The following is a 22,042-nucleotide window of genomic DNA, read 5'->3' as shown; positions in this document are numbered from 1 at the left end:
TAAAAAGACCAATATTTTGTAATACGCAATTGAACAATGACTTGTACTTATTAGTGTTTGGTACAAATCCGAACATATTTCATTATAACTGCTATGGGACGTAAGGTATGCAATTTTCACCGGATTTTGATGAAATGTGGTTCAAATATATACCCGAGGTGGTGGGTATCCAAAGTTCGGCCCGGTCGAACTTAACGACTTTTTACTTATTTTCCTTATCATTTAGTTGGTTTATGTCTGCTATTATGTCGCCAGTTAAGTACCGGTGTCTGTTGGCCACGAAAGCCGTTTCCCCACATGCCCTACCCATTCTATCACTTGCCGCACCGATTTTGCATAAGTGAACTGGCATCCCTATGGGTCCTGTTATGATACCGAAATATATACTGACCTCCTGGGTAAACAAACAGTTTTCAAACGGTTTGCGTGGCCAGTTCATCTTTTGAAAATGACAGCGAGACGCTTTCATATGACTCAGTGTACAGCGAGTTATTTCCGATATCTCACTGTAGCAGCGATGAGTTCGATATAAAAATATTCCCAAGCACTGAATGGTGGTTGTTTTTCAAAATTATCTACTCAACAGTAATTTGTTCGTTTAACTATATCTTCAGAGTCTCGCTTTTCAGTAGTCTTGAAATACAACATCATATGGACTTAGCGTTCACGAGTTCACCACAAACAGTCACCAAAGAACGGTTTTCTGCAGGCCTTCGAAAGCTACCCAAACAACGACACGGGGGTGTTTGTGTCCACAGTTGAGATGAAGAAAGGACAAGATAAGCCTGAGATAAGCCAAGTCAAAATCCATCAGAACCGTTTTTTGGCTTTCAGCTTCCTCATGTTTCACTAGAATATCAATTACCGATTAAATTTTTTATATGACAGCTGATTTTGTTTTGTAGAAAATTTTCTTTATTACAAATTGGGTTATATCATCTGCCTATCTGAAGTCTCTCATGTGTTCTTCTTGCATGTTTTTCTTTGAAATGTAGTTTCTTCTATGTTAGTTTTTTCTAATATACAAACCCCCTTAAAGAGCATAATTTACTTGCTTCATATTTATAAACACCATTAATGTCAGACCTTTCCTTTACAATTTGCTAATCATTTTATTCCTTGGCGAATATCATTTTAACAAAAAAATGATATACTAATTTAAGATTATATCTTAACTTCAATGACATTTCCTACGAAGGACCAAATATCCTAGAAATGTCCATCGTTTTTAATATGAACCAATTTTCTTCCCAAATAACATTTTAAATATATTGTTATTATGATTGTTCCAACAATTCCCTTTGTTTACTTCGGACTGACACATCGACGGACGTTTTGATAAAATGAATTTAGTCATAACTGACCCTAATCTTAAGCTACCTTTCCTTTTTGGTAGACAATTTCTCTCGACAACAGAAATTGTCTACTACATGAAATTTGAATAACCGTCTACAGTTTGTATGGTAGGAATTTAAATGAAAAAATTAAATTTATCAGATTAGTTTTGTTGATATTCTATTTAAGGGACGCCTTACCTATTTTTCGTTTGTCTTGTTCACAATGCATCTTATCATAAGGGAAAAAAGAGTTGGAAATGAAGCTTTGACTTGGCATAGCTAATGAGAAAATTTTAAGGCTAGCCGTGGATTACCATTTTTTTGTGAAGCGGTGAGTTTAACTACCAGATCGGACTATATTTAGATATAGCTGCCATATAGACCAATCTCCCGATAGAGGGTCTGAAGCCCATAAAAGCTTTTTTTTTACCCGATTTCGCTGATTTTAAAAGCAGTGGGATATTTTAATCCTCCAGACATCTGACTTAAATCTGGTTTAAATCGAACTATATTTAGATATAGCTGCCATATAGACCGATCAGCCAATAAAAGGTCTAAAGCTCATAAAAGCTTTATTTTGTATCCGATTTCGCTAAAATTTGAAACAGTGGATAGTTTTAGGTCCCCCAACATCTGACTTAAATACGGTTAAGATCGGGCTATATTTAGATATAGGTGCCATATGGACCGATCTCCCGATAAAGGGTCTGAAGCTCATAAAAGCATTTTTTTTACCCAATTTCACTGAAATGTGAAACAGTGAGTAGTTTTAGGCCACCCGTCATCCGACCCAAATATGGCAAAAATAGGATTGTATTTAGATATAACTGTCATATATACCGATGTGCCGGTTAAGGGTCTGAAGCTCATTAAAGCTTTATTTATTACTCGATTTTGTTGAAATTTGAAATACAAAATTCAACAGTGACTTAAATTTATTAGACCACTCAATGTCCGTGCCGAATTTAGGTGCATAGTTATTTAATTTTCACCGAATTGTGACGAGAGGAGGTTGATATATGTACCCGAGGTGCTGGGTATGCAAAGTTCGGCGCGGCCGAACTTAATACCTAAGTCCTTTTAGGGCTTAGCCCGACCTTACCTGCTTTCCTTTGTATCCGACATTGTCTCTCTTGGTCTATATATCCGCCGCATTTTATATGAATCATATACAACATGGATGTCCAAAAGCCTAACCTTAGTCAATGTGTCAAATTTCAATTAAATCGGATTATAAATGCGACGGTTTTGGGGCCAAGACTTAAAATCGAGATATCGGTCTGTATGGCAGCTATATGCAAATCCTGAACGATTTAGGCCAAATTGGAGAAATATGTGGAGGGGCTTTATTTAATTCTCTGTCTCAAAAAATCGGACAATAAAAGCGCCTTTTATGAGCCCAAAACATTAAATCGAGAGATCGGTCTATATGTCAGCTATATCCAAATCTGGACCGATCTTTGCCATAATGCAGAAGTATGTCAAGGCGCTTAACATAACTGATGGTCCTAAATTTCGGCGACATCGGAAAATAAATGATCCTTCTATGGGCCTAAGACCCTAAATCGGAGGATCAGTCTATATGGCAGCTATATCCAAATCTGTACTGATCTGAGCCAAATTGACGAAGGATGTTAAAGGCCCTAACACAACTCACTGTCCCAAATTTCAGCAAAATCTGATAATAAATGTGGCTGTTAGGGGCCTAAGAACCTAAATCGGAAGATCGGTCTATATGGCAGCTATATCAAAATCTGGTCCGATCTGAGCCAAATTGACGAAGGATGTTAAAGGGCTTTACATAACTCACTGTCCCAAATTTCAGCAAAATCAGATAATAAATGTGGCTTTTATGGAGCTAAGACCTTAAATCGGAGGATCGATCTATATGGCAGCTATATCCAAATCTGGACCGACCTTGGCCAAATTGACGAAGGATGTTTAAGGGCCTAACATAACTCACTGTCCCGAATTTCAGCAAAATCGGATAATAAATGTGGCTTTTATGGGCCTCAGACCCTTAATCGGAGGATCGGTCTATATGGCAGCTATATTCAAATCTGGGCTGATCTGAACCAAATTGACGAAGGATGTCGAAGGGCCTATCACAACTCACTGTCCCGAATTTCAGCGAAATCGGATAATAAATGTGGCTTTTATTTGCCTAAGAGGGCAAATAAAAGCCATATTTAAAGGGCTACATCAAGATATAGTCCGATATAGCCCATCTTCGAACTTAACCTGCTTATGGACAAAGAAAAGAATCTGTGCAAAGTTTCAGCTCAATATCTCTATTTTTGAAGACTGTAGCGTGATTTCAACAGACAGACGGACAGACGGATAGACGTACGGACATGTCTAGATCGTCTTAGATTTTTACGCTGATTAAGAATATATTAGGTTGCCCAAAAAGTAATTTCGGATTTTTTAAAAGAAAGTAAATGCATTTTTAATAAAACTTAGAATGAACTTTAATCAAATATACTTTCGTACACTTTTTTTTCTAAAGCAAGCTAAAAGTAACAGCTGACTGACAGAAGAAAGAATGCAATAACAGAGTCACAAGCTGTGAAAAAATTTTTCAACGCCGACTATATGAAAAATCCGCAATTACTTTTTGGGCAACCCAATATATACTTTATAGGATCGGAAATGGATATTTCGATGTGTTGCAAACGGAATGACAAAATTAATATACCCCCATCCCTCGGTGGTGGGTATAAAAATTAATGAAGCTTTTAATTAACATATAAAAAATCTACTCCCTTATAAGAAAAAAATTTCATTCCTATGGCTTTTACCATATTCATGAAACATTGATTGTTTTGTACTGTAGCGTCATAAGAATTCTTGCGGCAAGAATATTCCTCTCTGCTGTTATTGCATTTAACCTCTGTCCATCAATGTCTGCATGACTAGGCTTCATATAGGCAGAACGTCTTAGTGGCATCAGCAATGAAGGATTAAAGATTTTTAATTATGATAATGCGGTTGATGTTGATGAAAATAAAAATAAGTTTAAATATGGGGGGGGGGGGGATTTTACTCAAAAAAAAAAACTAATAAAATAAAAATGGATATCTGAACAACTGTCTGCCAAAGACAAAAATTAAACGTCTACAAGAAAAAAAATTAAATTATATTTCTAGAAAATTTTATTGCAATGCCTTATTTAGCAAAACAGCATTTAACAGTCAAGTTCATCCAAATTTCTCCAAATTCTCCTGTTAACAAGCGACAGTCACTCATACCTCTGAAAGATTTACACTGTAGAAAATGTTAACACCATTAAAAGCAAAATTAATTATGTGATATGAGATGGCCTTAAATCGTGACCTTCGCCGTATGATGATGGTGATGATTGATTTCTTACCAAAAACAATTTCTTCCAACGTGTGAATGGGTTCTTTCAAGGAAATTGTCGCACAAACATTTCTACACTTCACCAAAAGCAGACTTTTAATGACACCATGTCGCCTAATCATATTAATAATTGATGCCATATTTTTGTAGGTATTCGCCAAAGCCATTTTTTCGACTACTTGCCGCAGTATGAGTAATACGAGAAGGCATTTAATATGCATTTACCCCATACATTTTTCAGTTGTGTCAATTTTCATTTTGGCCGTTAATCAATTCTGACATGATTTTATGGTTGTACGTGAAAAAGGCATTCGGGTATGTTTTTTGTTGTCCTTAAATGGGTTTCCACTTTGCAAAGATAAGGCATATGGTCGATTTAATAGCAAACAAGAAAACGAAATGAGAATAGTAAACAACAAGTAAAATCATTTATAAAGTTCGGCAGCGCTGAACTTACCCATGGATATACGGCTTACCAATATTTCGTAGGCATAAAAGTTAGATATAAGAGAAAGGTAAAAACGTGCTAAGTACGGCCGGGCCGAATCTTAGGTATCCACCACCATGTATTCCTTAAAAAATTTGCCATTAATAACTTAGTTCATATTGGCTTGCCCAAAAAGTAATTGCGGATTTTTTAAAACAAAGTAAATGCATTTTTAATAAAACTTAGAATGAAAAGTAACAGCTGATAACTGATAGAAGAAAGAATGCAATTACAGAGTCAAAAGCTGTGAAAAAATTTGTCAACGCCGTCTATATGAAAAATCCGCAATTACTTTTTGGGCAACCCAATATTTGAAATGTTTTACAACAATCAAATCGGGAATTGGTTGCGGCCACTGTGGTCTCAAGTAGTCATACCGGGGAATCGATATTATGGGGCCTATATCAGTATATACACCAATTCGTATCATACCTGAGACGGACACTGGAAGTCATAGCAGAAGTCGCTGTGTCAAATTTCAGCCAAATTAGGTGTAAATTAAGGCCTCTAGGAGCTCAAGCAATCAAATCCAGGTATCGGTTGTTTTGGGGGTTATATCAGTAAAAGGACCGAACCGCATCATACTTGGCATTGATGTTGGAAGTCATAGCAGAAGCGTTTCTGTTCGACCGGGCCGAATGTTTGAAAGCCACCTCCATGGATTCTGCGTAAAATTGACACAAAATAAAATTAATTGGAGGCCATTATTTTACTTTACGTACCAAATTTCTGCCAAACCAGCCAAAGATGAAAGCTTCTAGAAACCGAAGAAGAAGAGATCGGTTTATACGGGAGCTACATCAGGTTAAAGACCGATTTTGACCGTACTTGTCACAGTTGTTGAAAGTCGTAACAGAACACCATGTGCAAAATTTTAGCCAAAGCGGACAAAAATTGAGGCTTCCAACGAATCTAGTATACCACCCATCATATGGTGTTGGGTAAATTTATATAAAAATTGACGCATTTAAGGCCTTAAGAATTCAAATTCGTGAGTCGGTTTATAAAATGCTTAAAATCTTTATTTAAATCGACAGTACGGTCGGTAAGATTATTTCATGCAAAAGTTGACCTTGACTGCGCCTCAAATGATCCATCCGCTTAGCTCAATATTGGCATACTCATTTCAACATTTCGGCCGGTATCTCACGAATAAATGCTTCAATGTTGTCTTCCATTGACATGAGCAACATGAGCTTTAACATAGCCCCACAAAAAATATTCTAAAGGCGTTAAATCGCACGATCTAGACTGCCAATTAACCGGTCCCGAGTGAAATAAAATATTCTCAGAACTCGCCTCTCAATAAGTTGAGGATATGGAAAGATATTTTTTTCCAGCAGCTTGTATCCGATAATGGTGGCGATTAGTATACCACTGAAACAATTCCTGATGATGGTATAACGCTAAAAACCCAACTCGGAACCTTATCGAATAGTTCAACGATAAGATTAAACAATGCCCTGGCGCTCAAGTCGAAATAAACACCCACAATCAGGGGGTTGTCATAGAGTACAGAAATATGGATGACATTACAACCAAAACGGAGATATGCAATGCCTTTGCCAAAGCTTTACAGTTAACACACAAACAGGAGACGAGCAATAAAAAGTTTAAAGAAAACTAATGGAGGTACCCAAATGGCAAAAAGCCAATCAAGCTCTCCAAATGGGAAATATAAAGATTGGATGGTCTTCGTGTTGACTAAGAGAGACGGTGTCAGTGAGAAAGTGGTGTCTGGAATGTAGACATATTGCAAAAGCTTTTATGTCTCAGGTGGATAGCTGCAGACTCTGCCGAAAATATGTGACGGAGAGACACATAGCTAGAGACCGTCTGTCTGTTGAAATCATGCTATAGAGTTTAAAAATAGAGATATTGAGATGAAAAAAAACCCACCACCCGGATATATGTAAATCACCTTTTATCAACGTCCGGTAAAAATTACATAGCAGTTATATCAAAATATGTTCCGATTTGGACCAAATATTAACAAGTACAAGTCATTGTTCAATTGTGTATAACAAAATATTGGTCTTTTTAGTAGCTATAACTAAAAATAAACCGATTTGAACAATATACGACACGATTGTCGTAAAGCTTAACATAAGTCACTGTGACAAATTTTAGTGAAATCGGATTATAAATGCGCCTTTTATGGGGTCAAGACTTTATATCGAGATATCGCTCTACATGGCAGCTATATCCAAATCTGTACGGATTTGGGTCAAGTTGCAGAAAAATGTCGAAAAGCCTAACACAACGCTTTGTCTCAAATCTCGGCGAAATAGGACAATAAATGCTCCTTTTATGGGCCCAAAACCTTAAATCGAGAGATCGGTCTATATGCCAGCTATGTTCAAATCTCAATCGATCTGGGCCAAATTAAAGAACTGTCTTTTGACACTGTCTTAAATTTCGGCAAAATCGGACAATAAATGCGTCTTTTATGACCCCAAAACCTAGAACCGAGAGATCGGTCTATATGGCAGCTATATCCAAATCTGGACCGATCAGAGCCAAATCGAAGAAAGATGACGATGGGCCTAAGACAACTCGCTGTCCCAAATTTCAACATAATCGGATAATAAATGTGGCTTTTATGGGCCTAAGACCCTAAATCGGAGGATCGGTCTATATGGCAGCTATATCCAAATCTAGACCGATCTAGGCCAAATCGACGAAGGATGTCGGGCTGACACATCTCAATGTCCCAAATTTCAGCAAAATCGGATACTAAATGTGCGTTTCATGGGCCTGAGACCCTTAATCGGAGGTTCGGTCTATATGGCAGTTATATCCATATCTGGACCATTCAGGGCCAAATTGAAGAAGGATGTCGATGGATCTAAGACAATTCGCTGTCCCAAATTTCAGCAAAATCGGATAATAAATGTGGCTTTTATGGGCCTATGACCCTTAATCGGAGGATCGGTCTATATGGCAGCTATATCCAAATCAGGACCGATCTGAGCCAAATTGACGAAGTATGTTGAAGGGCCTAACGCAACTTAATGTCCCAAATTTCAGCAAAATCGAATAATAAATGTGGCTTTTATTGGCCTAAGACCCTAAATCGGCGGATCGGTCTATATGGGGGCTATATCAAGATATAGTCCGATATAGCCCATCTTCGAACTTAGCCTGCTTATGAACAAAAAAAGAATCTGTGCAAAGTTTCAGCTCAATTTCTTTATTTTTAAAGATCGTAGCGCGATTTCAACAGACAGACGGACGGACATGTCTATATCGTCTTAGATTTTTACGCTGATCAAGAATATATATACTTTATAGGATCGGAAATGAATATTTCGATGTGTTGCAAACGGAATGACAAAATAAATATACCCCCCTCCTTCGGTAGTGGGTATAATAAGGAGAATTTGGAATAAGCTGTTAAAAATGCATCAAATATAAACAGAATGATGCCAAAGATTGGCGGCCCGAGACGAAGCCGAAGAGAACTACTCGCCAGCCACCAAGTGTCGTAAATTCTTCTCCATTGTATGGAGCCGCTGTTTGGGAACCAAAGCTAAAGACCTCTTCAAGATCCAACATAACATCCATAGCTCGAACCATCTCAAGCGACGCAGCATACGTAGTAGCGGGGATAATCCCCTTTGATATGCTGGCTAGTAAATATTCCAGATTGACATGACACCTTTGCACAGTGCCCAAATTGTTCTACAATGGAGGAGGACGCACAGGAGGATTTACATGTGCAAGATTCGCCATAGCAGTAAACCGACTGAAAAACAGAAAAGCAGCAGGAGCTGATGGGTTGCCTGCTAAAGAGTAGTCGAAGTCGGAAGCACGCCAAGAAATTCCATTCGTAGGTCTCAGAGAGTAACAACGATGGAAAACTGTCAGAAAAGTTGGGATACATCCCCAAATCGCCATTAGTCTAATAAATTATTGACAATATAAATCATTGGTTAACCCGAAAGCATGGGGAGCTTAACTTCAACCCGACCCAATTTTTGACAGGTCATGGTTGCTATGGAAGCTACCTGTATCGCTTCGGACATGACACCTTTCCACAGTGCGCAAATTGTTCTACAATGGAGGAGGACGCACAGAAGGATTTACATGTGCAAGATTCGCCGTAGCAATAAATCGACTGAAAAACAGAAAGACAGCAGGAGCAGATGGGTTACCCGCTGAACTACTTAAGATCAGGGGCGATACGTTGATAAGGCTCATGTGTCAGGTTGTCTGCACAATCAGGCTAGAAAAAATATACCTCATGATTGGAACCTCAGAATACTATGCCCCGTTCACAAGAAAGGGGACAAGACAGCAGGTGTCAATTACAGGGGAATGAGCCTCTTTCCCATCGCATTCAAGAAACAATGGAGCGTATTGTGCTAAAAATTATACTCTTAAGTTAACGAAATAATTGGACCCTATCAGTGCGACTTTAGACCTGGTAAATCTATGGTGGATTTACACTGCCTCAAATCCTGGAGGCCACCGTAGCGCAGAGGTTAGCATGTCCGCCTATGACGCTGAACGCCTAGGTTCGAATCCTGACGAGACCATCAGAAAAAAACTTTCAGCGGTGGTTTTCCACTCCTAATGCTGGTAACATTTGTGAGATACTATGCCATGTAAAACTTCTCTCCAAAGCTGTTCGGACTCGGCTATAGAAAAGGAGGCCCCTTATCATTGAGCTTAAACTTGAATCGAACTGCACTCATTGATACGTGAGAAGTTTGCCCCAGTTCCTTAGGGGAATGTTTATGGGCAAAAATTTGCAAATCCTGGAAAAGACACGAGAAGAACAACAACTCTTCTTGACTACAAATTATTCGACAGCCCTATACATTAAAAGATATTCCAAGCCATACCTATGACTAGAGTTCTTGCAAGACAGATACAACTTTGCAGGATGACGCTTGCTGATACACGTTCCTCAGTTAAAATTGGACTCGAACCTTCGACATTCGTGGCATGGGTCAGACCATATGTTATTTGAATATTGCTGATATATTGACTGATCTAACGACTATAGACCGTACCATACCATAAAAGGCACATGAATTACCTGATTTTGCTTGGTTCTGTAATTTGAAATATTTTAATAAACATCCTCGCCGAATATGGTAAAGATCTAAACATATTTGAAAAAGGTGTCATGTAGTCCGATCTCCGATCGATGAGAGAAGTTTCCTACTGATCCTGGTGTATCTCCTGTGGCTTTCAGTTTTCCATTGTATAAAATTTTCGATTGTGAAGCTCACCTTGAAAGAGAAATTAACATAAAATAAATTATTACCCACTCTATTTTAAGTTTTGTCGTCTTCTCAAGACTGTTAGGTAGGGATAAGATGCATCAACATTTCATGCAATGACCCATATATGGAGTCCTCATCCAATCAATATGCCTTTCATTGATTATGCATGTATTTTTTGGGCGAACTGACCGAGAAAAACATGTTTCGCCCAGTTGGACATATTTTGTCTATTTGCTAGTCGTTTCTTCAAAAAAAAAAAGTGATTAGCAAAAGGCTTTATTTTAATTAAGACATCGCCGTTAAGTAGACTGCTTTGTTAATACCATGGCGCCATGTCATTTCTAATTAGTGGATTAAAACAATTTAACACTTCCTTACAGAAAAAGTGATTACGGAATTTTGCACGTCCCCTTAAACATAGCACAAAAATGACAGCAATAGTTGGACGTGACACAGCAACCATAGAGACACATTTAAGTTATTCGTAGTTTCAATTTTGGGGGTAGTTATGAGGGAAAAAAAAGCACAAACACGGATACATTCACACTAAACTGAATACATTACATGATAGCAAACGCTCAAAGTGAATAACTAAGATTAATAATTTGTATGTCTCAGCCATATGGTAGTAAGGCAATATTAAGTAAAGATTAAATTAAATGGAATTAACTTTTAAGAAGTGCTTCGTGTCAAAATTGGTAAAAATTGGACCAAAATTGTGCCTTCTGCAGCCTTAAAAGACCATATCGGATGAAAGATATATATGGGAGCTATATCTAAATCTGATTCGATTCTGATGAAATTTTGCACACATACTAGGACGTCAAATTGCCAAATTTGGTAAAAATTGGACCAAAATTGTGCCTTCTACAGATTAAAAAGACCATATCGGATGAAAGATATTCATGGGAGCTACATATAAATCTGAACCGATTCTAATGAAATTTTGCACATATATTGGTACGTCACAAAGAGCTCTTGGTGCCAAATTTGGTAAATATCGGACCAAAATTGTGGCTTCTACAGCCTTAATAGGCCAAATCCGATGAAAGTTATATATGAGAGCTATATTTTAGTCTGAACCGATTTAGATGAAATTTTGCACACATATTGGGACTTCACACGAAACATCTCATGCTAAATTTCGTAAAGATCGGACCAAAACTGTGGCTCCTATAGCTTTAATAGGCCAAATCTGATGAAAGTTATACATGAGAGCTATATTTAAATCTGAACCGATTTAGATGAAATTTTGCACAGATATTGGGACTTCACACGAAACATCTCATGCTTAATTTCGTAAAGATCGGACCAAAACTGTGGCTCCTACAGCTTTAAAAGGGCATATCGGATGAAAGATATATATGGGAGCTATATCTAGGGTTGCCCAAAAAGTAATTGCGGATTTTTCATATAGTCGGCGTTGATCAATCTTTTCACAGCTTGTGACTCTGTAATTGCATTCTTTCTTCTGTCAGTTATCAGCTGCTACTTTTAGCTTGCTTTAGAAAAAAAGTGTAAAAAAGTATATTTGATTAAAGTTCATTCTAAGTTTTATTAAAAATGCATTTACTTTCTTTTAAAAAATCCGCAATAACTTTTTGGGCAACCCAATAATGCTGTACCGATTTCAATGAATTTCCCACACATATTAAAACAAGTAAAAAGGCGTTAAGTTCGGCCGGGCCGAACTTTGGATACCCACCATCTCGGGTATATATGTAAACTACCTTTCATCAAAATTCGGTGAAAATTTCATTCCTTATACTCATATACCTCATACCGATCTGAACTATATACGACACGATGTCGAAAAGCCGAACATAAGTCACTGTGTCAAATTTCAGTGAAATCGGATTATAAATGCGCCTTTTATGGGGCCAAGACTTTAAATCGAGATATCGGTCTACATGGCAGCTATATCCAAATCTGGACCGATTTGGGCCAAGTTGCATAAACATGTCGAAAAGCCTAACACAAAGCACTGTCCCAAATTTCGGCGAAATCGGACAATAAATGCCTCTTTTATGGGCCCTAAACCTTCAATCGAGAGATCGGTCTATATGGCAGCTATATGCAAATCTGAACCGATCTGGGCAAAATTGAAGAAGGACGTCGAAGAACCTAACCAAACTCACTGTGTCAAATTTCAACGACATCGGACAATGAATGCGTCTTTAATCGCTCCAAAACATAAAACCTAGATATCGCTCTATATGGCAGCTATATCCAAATCTGGACCGATCTGTGCGATATTGCAGAAGTAAGTCAAAGGGCTTAACTTAACTCACTGTTCCAAATTTCGCCGACATCAGACAATAAATGAGCATTTTATGGGCCCAAAACCATAAATCAAGAAATCGGTCCATATGGCAGCTATATCTAAATCTGAACCGATCTGGACCAAATTGAAGAAATATGTCAAAGGACCTAACACAACTTACTGTCCCAAATTTCAGCAAAATCGGATAATGAATGTGGCTTTTATGGGCCTTACACCATAAATCGGAGGATCGATCTATATGGCAGCTATATCCAAATCTGGACCGATTTGACCCAAATTAACGAAGGATGTTGATGGGCCTTACAAAATTCACTGTCCCGAATGTCATCAAAATCGGATAATAAATGTGGCTTTTGTGGGCCTAAGACCCTTAACCGGAGGATCGGTCTATATGGCAGCTATATCCAAATCTGAACCGATCTGGGCCAATTTAACGAAGGATGTCGAAGGGCCTAAGACAACTCACTGTCCCAAATTTCAGCGAAATCGGATAATAAATGTGGCTTTTATGGGCCTAAGACCCTAAATCTGAGGATTGGTCTATATGGCAGCTATATCCAAATCTGAATCGATCTGAGCCAAAATGACGAAGGATGTCGAAGGGCCTAACACAACTCACTACCCCAAATTTGAACAAAATCGGATAATAAATGGGGCTTTTATGGGCCTAAGACCCTAAATCGGCGGATCTGTCTATATGGGGGCTATATCAAGATATAGTCCGATATAGCCCATCTTCGAACTTAACCTGCTTATGGACAGAAAAAGAATCTGTGCAAAATTTCAGCTCAATATCTCTATTTTTGAAGACTGTAGCGTGATTTCAACAGACAGACGGACAGACGGACAGACGGACGGACATGTCTAGATCGTCTTAGATTTTTACGCTGATCAAGAATATGTATACTTTATAGGGTCGGAAATGGATATTTCGATGTGTTGCAAACAGAATGACAAAATGAATATACCCCCATCCCTCGGTGGTGGGTATAAAAAGCACTTCGTGCAAAATTTCGTAAGGATTGCACCAAAATTGTGACTTCTGCACCTTTAAAAGGGCACATCGGATGAAAGATATATACGGGAGCTATATCTAAATCAAAATCAATAGCGTTCATCCTTGGACCAAACAAGTAAAAGCGTGCTAAGTTCGGCCGGGCCGAATCTTATATACCCTCCACCATGGATCGCATTTGTCGAATTTTTTTTCGGCATCTCTTTTTAGGAAAAAAGGATATAAGAAAAGATTTTTTTTGCTATTAAAGCGATTCCACGACATGGTCCGGTTTGGACCACAATTAAATTATATAATGGAGACCTGTGTAAAATGTCTGCCAATTCGAATAAGAATTGAGCCGTTTGGGGGTTCAAGAAGTAAAATAGAGAGATCGACTTATATGGGAGCTGTATCGGGCTATAGACCGATTCAGACCATAATAAACGCGTATGTTGATGGTCATGAGAGAATCCGTCGTACAAAATTTCAGGCAAATCGGATAATGTTTGCGACCTCTAGCGGTTCAAGAAGTCAAGATCCCAGATCGGTTTATATGGCAGCTATATCAGATTATGAACCGATTTGAACCTTATTTGACACAGTTGTTGAAAGTAAGAATAAAATACGTTATGTTAAATTTCAGCCAAATCGAATAGGAATTGCGCCCTCTAGAAGCTCAAGAAGTCAAGTCCCCAGATCTGTTTATATGACAGCTATATCAGGTTATGGACCGATTTGAACCATACTTGGTACAGTTATTGGATATCATAACAAAACACGTCCTGAAAAAATTCATTCCAATCGGATAAGAATTGCGCACGCTGGAGGCTCAAGAAGTCAAGACCCAAGTCCGGTTTGTATGGCAGCTATATCAGGTTATGGACCGATTTAAACCATACTTGGCACAGTTGTTGGAAATCATAACAAAACACGTCGTGCAAACTCATTCCAATCGGATAAGAATTTCGCCCTCTAGAGGCTCAATAAGTCAAGACCCAAAATCGGTTTATATGGCAACTATATCAAAACATGGACCAATATGACACAGTTACAATCCCAACCGACCTACACTAATAAGAACTATTTGTGCAAAATGTTAATCGGCTAGGTTTACCCCTTCGTAAGTAAGCCTGCTTTCTACAGACAGACGAGCGGACGGACAGACGGACAGATATGGATAGATCGACATAAAATGTCATGGGGTCTTAGACGCATATTTCGAGGTGTTACAAACGGAATGACTAGATTAGTATACCCCCACCCTATAGTGGTGGGTATAAAAATGGTATGGCAGTCATATCCAACTTCTCCCCAAAGAGGTGTCGCACTGCGGCACTCCGTTCCGACTTGGCTATAAAAAGGAGACCCCTTACCATTAAGCTTAAACTTGAATCAGACATCACTCATTGATATGTGAGAAGTTTTCCTCTAATCCTTAATGGAATGTTCATAGTTAAATTTCCATTTGCATTTGCAATTTTGAAGATTGATTGTAAATTGGTTCATATTTATGTGCTGTTAAAGTGCGAAGACAATCGATGTGCCATCAACTTTTTGCTCTTACTGATTAAATGTCGTTAATTACACTTGTTAAGAAAGAAAGAATTCCTTTAATGCTGGCTTTTCAATGAGGATTTATTTTCAAAGGATTTACAACTTCACTTCGTGATGGGGGGTCGGGGAGAAACAATTCACTTTTTATTTTTTCCCATTATTTCTTTCCTTTTTGCGCCACTTGCCTTAAGAAAACTTGGTCATTGTTATTTTTTACGATTACGTTTCTTCGTCGTTGCTCTTTGTTTTCCTTTCGTGTAAGTCATCTTACACTTCACATCCTCCTTTTCGATATAATGTTTATTTGTCTTTTTCTCCTGCTGTGCTTTCAACAATGGTGGTTTTTGAACAAACCTCACATAATCCCTCATTGTACTTTATTACATTGTGATACCCTGCGTATGGTGAGCAGGTCATAACCTATAGGTGAGTCCAAATATAACCGTCTGGAGGGAATTCCGAATCTGTTGCGCGTGTGTGATTTTGAAAGTCTGAACTAAAACAAGTTTTAATACAAAAGTTTTTTGGGGGAAAAAAATACACAAAGTTTTTTCTGCTGCAATGTACTGGCCCCTGTGGGAAATAGAGTTGAAAGCAGAGTTGCCTTTCTGGATTTTTCTAAAAATGCTGCTTTGGATTTTTTAGGGTGAATGTTGTTGGAATATCAGGACAATATGCGGCTTAGAAAATGTTTTTAGGAGTATAGTAGAGCGGATCGGTCTATATGGCAGTTACATCCAAATGTGGAACGATCTGGGCCAAATTGCGAAAAGATGTCGAAGGACTTAACACAACTCACTGTCCCAAATTTTAGCGATATCGGACAATAAATGCGTCTTTTATGGGCCCAAGACTTAAAATCGGGAGATCGATCTATATGGCAGCTATATCTAAATCTGAACCGATCTGGGCAAAATTCAAGAAGGATATCGAATGGCCAAACACAACTCACGGATAATAAATGTGTCTTTTATTGCCCTAAGACCCTAAATCGGTGGATCGGTCTATATGGGAGCTATATCACGATATAGTCCGAAATAGCCCATCTCCGAACTTAACCTGCTTAAAAAAAAAGAAGCTGTGCAAAGTTTCAGATCAATAACTCTTGTTTTAAAGACTGCAGCGTTATTTCAACAGACAGACGGACGGACATGGCTAGATCGTCTTAGATTATTACGACGATCAATAATACATATTCAGAAATGGATATTTCGATGTGTTGCAAATGGAATGACACAATGAATATGCCCCCATCCTTCGGTGGTGGGCATAATAGCGGGCATATAGAAGATTGTTACAATATGGTACTAAAATCAAAGCTTTTTGGGAGTAGAGCATGAATTTATGAATACCGATTCAATTTGTTATCGAGTCCAGCAAAAGGTATTGGAGTAATTTTTCTCTATATAAATATCAATTCTAAGTTAAACTTCAAGCTAAGCAAACCCCACCCCAAAGAGCTAAATTTGTAATTTTGCGAATTTTACCTTCCATATAGTTTGGTCCTCCCATTTGACTTCATAAGCATCTGGAGATCCAAATGGTCACAAGCCATTTAATAGGAGGTCCTTGACAGTGATGCTAACAATTTACCTGCAAAAAGAGTAACAAAAAATTGTAAAAATGTTAAAATAGTGTAAAATTTTATGTAAAAAAGTATAAATAGTAGCTATAACTTTGTATTGGGTTGCCCAAAAAGTAATTGCGGATTTTTTAAAAGAAAGAAAATTCATTTTTAATAAAACTTAGAATGAACTTTAATCAAATATACTTTTTTTACACTTTTTTTCTAAAGCAAGCTAAAAGTAACAGCTGATAACTGACAGAAGAAAGAATGCAATTACAGAGTCACAAGCTGTGAAAAAATTTGTCAACGCCGACTATATGAAAAATCCGCAATTACTTTTTGGGCAACCGGAAATTTTCCAAATAGAAAAACCGGAACATTTTCAATCAAATATTTGAAACTTTTAATTAGCATCGGAGGCCACTGTAGCGCAGCCGTTAACATGTCCGCCTATGACGTTGAATGCCTCTGTTAAAAATTTTTCACCTATATGTATAATGTAATATAGTGCTTTTTATACCCACCACCGAAGGATGGGGGTGTATTCATTTTGTCATTCCGTTTGGAATACATCGAAATATCCATTTCCGACCCTATAATATATATATATACTAGCTGACCCGGGCCCGCTCCGCTGCGCCTTCTTTTACTCTATATGAAATATATATCAGCAACGTGCTCTATTCTCATATATCATTTATTTGAACCCCATATTGCCACTGCTTTCAAAATTGGATATCAAATTCGTTTTCTAATCTCATTTAAACTCCTTATTGCAAAAGTCAGCAAATATGTCCGGTTTGGAGTATTGGCCCTAAAAACTATGAATATTTAGTTCCACTCTCTTTAATACCCAAATTGTCTTGGTGAGCAAATACGTCCTATTTGGGGGTTGTTATGGTGGTGGGACGTCCGCTAGACAGTTGGCCCCTTATGTTGATATCAGATGCGTGGTCTCCTCCCACATACCTTTAATTTGAGCCCCATATTTCCATAGTTGGCAAACATGACCGCCTTGGGGGGTGTTTTGGGGGATGGGCGACCACTCAGTGAGTTGGCCTTGAAAATATGTATCGGATTCGTGTTCCATTTTAAAAACCCTATTATTTGAGCCTCATATTGCAATAGTCAGAAAATACTTACTATTTGGGTGGTGTTGTGGGGGGGGGTGGCCCCATAGACACTTTTCCCGAATATTGATATCAAATTCGTGCTTTACTCCCAAAAACCTTTCATTTGAGCCCCAAATTGCTATGGTCGTAAATTTGTCCCCTTTGGGGAATGTTTTTGGGGAGAAGCGGCCCCCCCAAACACTTGGTCCCATATTTGGATATCAGATTTCAATTCCACACTCAAATACCTTTAATTTAAGCCCAATATTACCATGGTCAGTAAATAAGTCCTGTTTGGGGGGTGCTTTGGGGAAGAGGTGGACCCCCAGAAACGTGGTCCCACAATTGGATATCAGATTCGTATTCTACTCGCAAATACCTTTCATTTGAGTCCCATATTGCCATGGTCGGTAAATATGTCCGATTTAGGGGTGTTTTGGGGCTTGGGGTGGTCCCCCTAGCACTTGGTCCGACAATTGGATATCAGATACGATTTCTTATCCTAAATACCTTTTATTTGAGTCCCATATTGTCGTGATTGGTTTAAATATATGTTTGGTAGGTTTTAGAGTGGGGCAGCCCCCCTAGGTACCCCATCCGAAATTTGGACACCAAATTTTTATTTTTAGGGTACTATATGAGAGCACACAAAATTTCCACCACCCACCACCCATCTCCGAGATCTGGCGTTTCTGAAAATTTGGCTAAGGGGGAAGGTCCGCCCCCCCTTCAGATATCAAAAAATGTAGTACCGTATTTTCACCACGGGGTCATTGTGCACCATCTGTGAAAATTTCAAGAAAATCGCTTCAGCCGTTTCTGAGTCTATAAGGAACACACAAACATACAAACAAACACAAATTGATTTTTATAGGTTGCCCAAAAAGTAATTGCGGATTTTTCATATAGTCGGCGTTGACAAATTTTATCACAGCTTGTGACTCTGTAATTGCATTCTTTCTTCTGTCAGTTATCAGCCGTTACTTTTAGCTTGCTTTAGAAAAAAAGTGTAAAAAAAGGATATTTGATTAAAGTTCATTCTACATTTTATTAAAAATGCATTTACTTTCTTTTAAAAAATCCGCAATTACTTTTTGGGCAACCCAATATTTTTGATCAGCGTAAAAATCTAAGACGATGTAGCCATGTCCGTCCGTCTGTTTGTGGAAATCGCGCTACAGTCTTTAAAAATGGAGATATTGAGTTAAACTTTGCACAGATTCGTTTTTTTTTTTTGCCCATAAACAGGTTAAGTTCGAAGATGGGCAATATCTTGATATGGCCCCCATATTCACCGATTCGCCGATTTAGGGTCTTAGACCCATAAAAGCCACACCTATTATCCGATTTTGATGAAATATTTGGCCCAGATCGGTCTGGATTTGAAAAGCTGCCATATAGATCGATCTCTCGATTTAAGGTCTTACGCCCATAAAAGGCGCATTTATTGTCTGATTTTGCCAAAATTCACTGCTTTGTTAGGCCCCTCGACATTTTCTGCAGTATGGCACAGATTGCTGCAGATGTGGATATAGCTGTCATATAGACCGATCTCTCGTATTAAGGTTTGGGCCCATAAAAGTCGCATTTATTGTCCAATTTCGCCGAAATTTGGAACAGTGAATTAAGTTAGACCCTACGACGTTTTTCTTATATTTGGCCCAAATCGGTCCAGATTTGGATATGTCTGCCATGTAGACCGATTTCCCGATTTAAGGTTTTGGAGCCAAAAAATCGCATATATTTTCCGATTTCGCCGAAATTTAGGGCAGTGAGTTGTGTTGGGCTCCACGATATTTTTCTGCAACTTGGCCCAAATCGGTCCAGATTTGATTATATCTCCCATATGGACCGGTATCGATACTTAAAGTATAGGCTCACTGAAATTTTACACAGTGACTTATGTTAGGCTTTTCAACAACCGTGTCGTATATGGTTCAGATCGGTTTAGTTTTAGATAAAGGTACTTAAAAGACCATTTTTTTGCACAATTGAACAATGACTTGTACTTATAGGTATTTGGTCCAAATCGGAGCATATTTTGATATAGCTGCTATGGGGCATAAGGTATGCATTCTTCACCGGATTTTGGCGAAAGGTGGTTTACATATATACCCGAGGTGATGGGTATCCAAAGTTCAGCCCGGTCGAACTTAACGCCTTTTTACTTATTTTTTTAGTGGTAGTAACAGCAGGCAAAAAACACGATTTTATTCATATGTCATATGTACGAAATTATAATACCCTGAACCACAGTGGTGGTATAAGGTATAGAAATATGAAGGACGACATACACACATACGTCGCTAGAAAGACTTAGAATTTTATGACGAACAATACTTTTTTGGGATCGATGTTTTGGAGTAGGTTGGACAAAATGAACTGAGAAACTCCTGGGCTACAAGGAATGAGGCTTTTAAAGGAGTGTCAGACTTCATGGTCCCAGGCTCTGCATTCACGAAGAACTGTAAAGGTTTTTCCTAGCGCCAAAGGTAATACTATGCCAAGATCGTGCCTTATCTTACCACAATAGACTAATGCATTTTGCAATCAAATATCCATCTAAAGGAAAGTTATCAAGCAAGGCCTTCGAATGGGATATGAGGCTGTGATGATTTTATACGTCTTTGGCAACTCTTTTCGCAAATAAGGCAATTTCGAGTCGTCTTGACTGGCCATATGCCTATTTTCAGACATTGTTTTTACCATTGCTTTCTAATAAATCGCAGACTTTGCAGGCGCTAAGTTATTGTGGTTAGTTTTTCCCTATTTTTTTTTTGTGGGCATCTTTTTTTGTAATTTTGCTGCTTGAACTCAAGCAGATTCATTCATCATTGTTAACACTCACAGGAGTCACAGAAAAGTGCTACGGCCGAAGTGTGGGGCATACTGGTGTTGGCGTTATTTATTTTTATTCCTTTTTGCACTTTCCTTTGGTGGTTAATAAATTTCAATAGAACTATCATGACTTTAAGCTCGACTCCTAATTGCTAAAAAATTACAGAAAACAAGGAAAAAATTAGGACAATAAATTCTCAAAGCGTTTTAATACCCAGGCTTAAATTAAAATTAAATAAAAAAATAAAATTAAAATTTGATAATTTTGTTGACATCATTGTTTTTACTCGTAGCCTAAGATGTTTAAAATGTCATTGCTTCTAATTTGAGTTAGGCTTTTGGGATATTGTGGAAAATATGAAAAGGGACCCCCATAAAGGAATTTGCTTGGGCTGTTGCATTGAAAAAAAAATGTTCAAAATAGCCTGTGGAAAACAATTACACATCCAGGGTACCCATACTATCTAAGAATAGTTCACATAGTCTTCATTAACGGCATGAGACCGATACTATATTATCCTCTATAGTTTGGTGGAATGCTATGGAAACAATGTGCAACATAAGGACAATACAATGGGTGCAGAGAACATGTTGTCTAGGCATTGCCATGAGGACCACGGCTACCATATCACTGGAGGCTATTCTAAATAACCGGTCCATAGAAATATAGATTAAGTATGAGACGACCAATACGACAATCATACTCAAGATGAGAAGCGAGGCGATTGAGAATTGTTAGAGGGAGATAGAAGCAGGTTATACCATAGCCGTATAATCGAGGTGACGATAGAAATTCTGGAAGAAATAGAAGACATTTCAGATAGGATACCTCAGACGATACTTCAGGTCGAGTGCGAGGAACTGTTGCAATGAACAAGGTCTTGGATTGAAGATCATGCCAAAAGGTCTAGATTGAAGACCAAGCAACTAGGATCTGTTTGCGACCGCTTGATCATAATACGGTCCAGCAAGCGGAAATCCGGGTGATCACAGAATGCATTAGTTGGTATGGTATTGACGCGAATACGTACTTTCTTACTAAAATTTCGCTATTAATACGATTCTAATACAACATACCAACGCACGGCCCTTGAAGCCATCACACCCAATACAGTTGAAAAGTCCTCTAACCAAAGACGAAACTCGTCCCATAGTGGTTGGTGTGTGTTGCTGTCTTTGGCTTTCCTTTTCCATTTGCATCTCCCATCATTGAGCTCCTCTCGAAAGAGGAACAAACAAAAAATTGGCTATGACAGAACATTTGTC

This window comes from Stomoxys calcitrans, chromosome 2 (genome assembly GCF_963082655.1).
Source record: "Stomoxys calcitrans chromosome 2, idStoCalc2.1, whole genome shotgun sequence".
Taxonomy (NCBI): domain Eukaryota; kingdom Metazoa; phylum Arthropoda; class Insecta; order Diptera; family Muscidae; genus Stomoxys; species Stomoxys calcitrans.
The sequence above is the reverse complement of the archived record's forward strand: the minus strand, read 5'-3'. Positions refer to the sequence as shown.